General features: G+C 51.4%; 2 protein-coding genes across 2 annotated transcripts in view; both read left to right on the top strand.

The window, feature by feature from the left end:
• CTDSPL (CTD (carboxy-terminal domain, RNA polymerase II, polypeptide A) small phosphatase-like) overlaps nucleotides 1-4,366 on the top strand; it is a 75,300-nt gene that overhangs the window by 61,088 nt on the left and 9,846 nt on the right. The window lies entirely within an intron of this gene.
• Nucleotides 1,231-4,366, top strand: part of VILL (villin-like) — a 32,468-nt gene continuing 29,332 nt past the window's right edge. The window contains exon 1 of the mRNA XM_014530319.1: nucleotides 1,231-1,315. The gene's annotated coding sequence lies outside the window, so the exon portion shown is untranslated. The remainder of the gene's footprint in view (nucleotides 1,316-4,366) is intronic.

Here is a 4,366-nt window from a genome sequence, read left to right as displayed (position 1 = left end):
TAATCCACTCATCTGCTGATGGGCACTTAGGCTGTTTCCAAATCTTAGCTATGGTAAATTGTGCTGCTATGAACATAGGGGTGCATATATCCTTTCTGATTGGTGTTTCTGGATTCTTGGGATATATTCCTAAAAGTGGGATCACTGGGTCAAATGGAAGTTCCATTTTTAGTTTTTTGAGGAAACTCCATACTGTTCTCCACAGCCTGTTGGGGAAAACTGCCCAGGCCGTGAGAGAGGACCAGGCAGGGTGATCCCCAGCTGCAGGCGGGGCTCAGACTCCCTCCCATCAACTCCTGGTGTCTGGGCCCCATCCTAAGACAGTCAGGGGCTGGGCAGACCAGTTGCCCAGAGCACCTCTAGGGGGCAGTGTGGCTTCATGCCACACAAGCCCAATTAAAAGTCAGCTCCAAAATAAATACACACATACATACATAAATGTCAGCTCATTCGTTGTTCATGGCTGAAACTAATATTTACCGAGCCCTCACCATGGGGTCGGCACTCTGCAAGGTGCAAGGTGAGCACGACAGTGAAGAGAAAATAAAGCAATCCTACGTGTGATAAGCTCTGTGAGGAATGGAGCATTATCCGCAAGGAAGATGCAGGAGGACCCTCGGCGGGTGGTGAGGGATGCCAAGGCCTGAGAAATGAGGGTGCAGGAGAGGCTCATGCAGAGAGCCGGGGAGAGACGGTTCCAGGCAGAGGGAGCCCGGGTTCTCACTATGTTCAAAGCCACTGTGGCTCACGTGATGCGAGGTGGGGCGGAGAGGTCACGCAGCTGCAGGCTTGACGGGCTGGCGGTGAGGAGCGCAGGCCTTATTGCAAATGAGTGGCTGGAAGGGAGGCCAAGGGGAAGCGGAGGCCACCCCAGGCTGGATTCGAGGACTGGGTGAGGGCCGGGAGCCTGCGGTAGAGGGGCGAGGAGATGGACAAGAACTCCTGATGGATTGGATAAGGGAAGTGAGAGAAATGGAAGAACCCAGGGTGTCTCACACACACGGAGGAAATAACCAGGATCCTGAAACTTTCGCGGGTGTAAATCCCTCTTGAGAAGAGGAAGGCTGCGGTAGGTCAGGGTTTCTGGGCTCCCGGGCGCCAGCCTTCATTGGCAACACCTGCCTTCCAGTACGCAGACCCCGTGGCTGACCTGCTGGACCGTTGGGGTGTGTTCCGGGCCCGGCTCTTCAGAGAATCCTGTGTTTTCCATCGAGGGAACTACGTGAAAGACCTGAGTCGCCTGGGACGGGAGCTGAGCAAAGTGATCATCGTGGACAATTCTCCGGCCTCGTACATCTTCCACCCTGAGAACGCAGTAAGTAGCTCCCGGGAGGAAGAGCGCAGGGCTGCATCTGAGCTCTGTCTTGTCTTCTTTTCTTTTTTTTCTTTTGATGTATTTTATTGATCGAGCCCGCAACCTGGCCATGTGCCATGACCGGAATCGAACCGTGACCTCCTGATTCAGTGGTCGATGCTTAACCACAGCTGGCACGGCTATACCTTCCAGCACCCATGCAAGCTCTCTTGGCCTTTTCCTTGGTGAAATCCCAACTCTGCCACTGAGCCCCTGCATGACATTAACCTAGTTGTTCAACCTCCATGGGGATTATGGGGATGCTGATCTCATAGGATTACTGGAGGACTCATTGTGGCAGTACATGCAAAGCACTTAACATGGTGCTTGCGATGGGTAAGTGCTCAGTGAGCCTGTATCTTAGCATCTTTGGGACAGTTACTGAGAAGGGCTCGGTCACGAACCTCCTGGAGCTGGCTGCTGCCCAGGACTTAGGGCCCCTGTAGACTCAGAAGGCCTGGGTGGCATCTTCAACAGAAGTAGTTCCTAAGCAAGAGTGAATAAAACACCTGAATAAGGTCTCCCCAGGCTGCCACGCTTACTGCCTCGCAATGATGTGTAAAACGTGTACAATGGGAGCATTTCCTACAGAAAACGCCCTGGAGCGTGGCAGCTCTCCTGTGGACTCACTGGGTGCAGCACGACTCTCAGAACAAGACCCCTCCCGCCCTGCGTGTCCAGGGAAGAGAGGTCAGCCCGGCCTCTCGGACTCAGCAGAACTTGGCTGCTCCACTTATAAACCAGATTCAGTTAGGGTGTAATCATCCTTTTAATCAACCTTCAAAACTTATTATATTTAAACGTGTTCATTGTAATGAGTCAATCAAATTCAACATAATTCATTTTGTGTCTCTAGCAGATAAGGATCGCTTTTTAATGTGATCACGGTTCAGTTAGCACATCTGACAAAACGAACAGTTACTCCCACCTAACGTCCAGACTACGTCCATTTATCGAGAAATGCTTTCTTAGGTTTGGTTTGACCCAGAATCCAAACAAGACATTTGCCTCATAGGTCTCTTAATTCTTGCATAACCTCAACAACACTTGGCCTTTTCCTTGGTGAAATCCCAACTCTGCCACTGAGCCCCTGCATGACATTAACCTAGTTGTTCAACCTCCATGGGGATTATGGGGATGCTGATCTCATAGGATTACTGGAGGATTCATTGTGGCAGTACATGCAAAGCACTTAACATGGTGCTTGCGATGGGTAAGTGCTCAGTGAGCCTGTATCTTAGCATCTTTGGGACAGTTACTGAGAAGGGCTCGGTCACGAACCTCCTGGAGCTGGCTGCTGCCCAGGACTTAGGGCCCCTGTAGACTCAGAAGGCCTGGGTGGCATCTTCAACAGAAGTAGTTCCTAAGCAAGAGTGAATAAAACACCTGAATAAGGTCTCCCCAGGCTGCCACGCTTACTGCCTCGCAATGATGTGTAAAACGTGTACAATGGGAGCATTTCCTACAGAAAACGCCCTGGAGCGTGGCAGCTCTCCTGTGGACTCACTGGGTGCAGCACGACTCTCAGAACAAGACCCCTCCCGCCCTGCGTGTCCAGGGAAGAGAGGTCAGCCCGGCCTCTCGGACTCAGCAGAACTTGGCTGCTCCACTTATAAACCAGATTCAGTTAGGGTGTAATCATCCTTTTAATCAACCTTCAAAACTTATTATATTTAAACATGTTCATTGTAATGAGTTAATCAAATTCAACATAATTCATTTTGTGTCTCTAGCAGATAAAGATCGCTTTTTAATGTGATCACGGTTCAGTTATCACATCTGACAAAACGAACAGTTACTCCCACCTAATGTCCAGACTACGTCCATTTATCGCGAAATGCTTTCTTAGGTTTGGTTTGAACCAGAATCCAAACAAGACATTTGCTTCATAGGTCTCTTAATTCTTGCATAACCGCAATAACACGTCTTCCCTCACCCTTTAATGTCTTCATGCCTTTTGTTTGTTGAGGAAAGTCTGGTTACTTGTCTCGTAGAAATTTCCTACATTCTGGATTTGCCTGATTGCAGCCTCATGGTGGTGTTTGATATGTTTTCGCAGCCAGTATCTTTTCCAGCACCATTGGTGCAGTGACCTCCTGGCCCACTGCCTGGGGACCAACAGGAACCCTGAGCTGACTGGCAGGGCCCTTCCGTGTCTGCATCCTCATCTTCGTTTCCTCCGCTCACTCAGTCCCCCAACAAATATTTACGTAGTACCTACTGTGTGCCCAGCACGATAGTAGGCCCTGGGCGACAGCAGAGAGCTAGAGATGCAGGCCCAGGCCTCAGAAAGCTTACCTCCCCCAGCCCATCTCCAAGGCCTGAGGCCCTAGGCCTGGACACGTCCTTGAAAGATGCATGCCATGACCAGTGTCAGTGATTGTGAGGACGTTCATCATCCTTTCCACGTAGAGTGAGCTCCCTAGGACCCGCCCACATGGTGCGTGGCTGCCTCCCAGCAGAAAGCTGCAGCACCCTGAGCACTCGCCCCAGTGGTCAGCAGGAAGTGCAGCCTCCTGGGCTCAGCCTCCCTCACAAGGTCCCTGGAGAGAGAGGCTGGTCATGGCCTCGGAGCTGCTGCCTGTGGCCCTGCAGCCCTGCTGGTGGCTGCTCTGCACTCGGGCTGCGTGCCTTCCCTGCTGGCCTTCCCAACACCGCCAGCCTTGGTTACTCTCTGCCTCTGGGGCCGTCGCTGGGCCCCTGGTGACACCTGGCTGTGCCCCGCACTGGTGTCTGGTGCCGAGGCCTGGCCTCACATTGGGGTGGAACTGCCACTCTTGCCTCCAGCTCCAGCCCCTCCGTCTGGCCCAGTCTTTTAGATATCTCCATTTATGAAGATTTTCCCTCAGGGACGACCCCTTTATTTCTTTTCTTTTTGTTTTGTTTTGTTTTTAATTTTTTTAACTTTTTATTGATTAAGGTATTACAGATGTGTCTTTATCCTCCCATTGTCCCCTCATCCCCCCAGTCTTGCCCTCACCCTCACCCCCTGTTGTCTGCATCCATCATTTA

This window comes from Myotis brandtii, unplaced genomic scaffold, assembly GCF_000412655.1.
Source record: "Myotis brandtii unplaced genomic scaffold, ASM41265v1 scaffold731, whole genome shotgun sequence".
NCBI classification, from domain to species: Eukaryota; Metazoa; Chordata; class Mammalia; order Chiroptera; family Vespertilionidae; genus Myotis; species Myotis brandtii.
The sequence above is the reverse complement of the archived record's forward strand: the minus strand, read 5'-3'. Positions and strand labels throughout refer to the sequence as shown.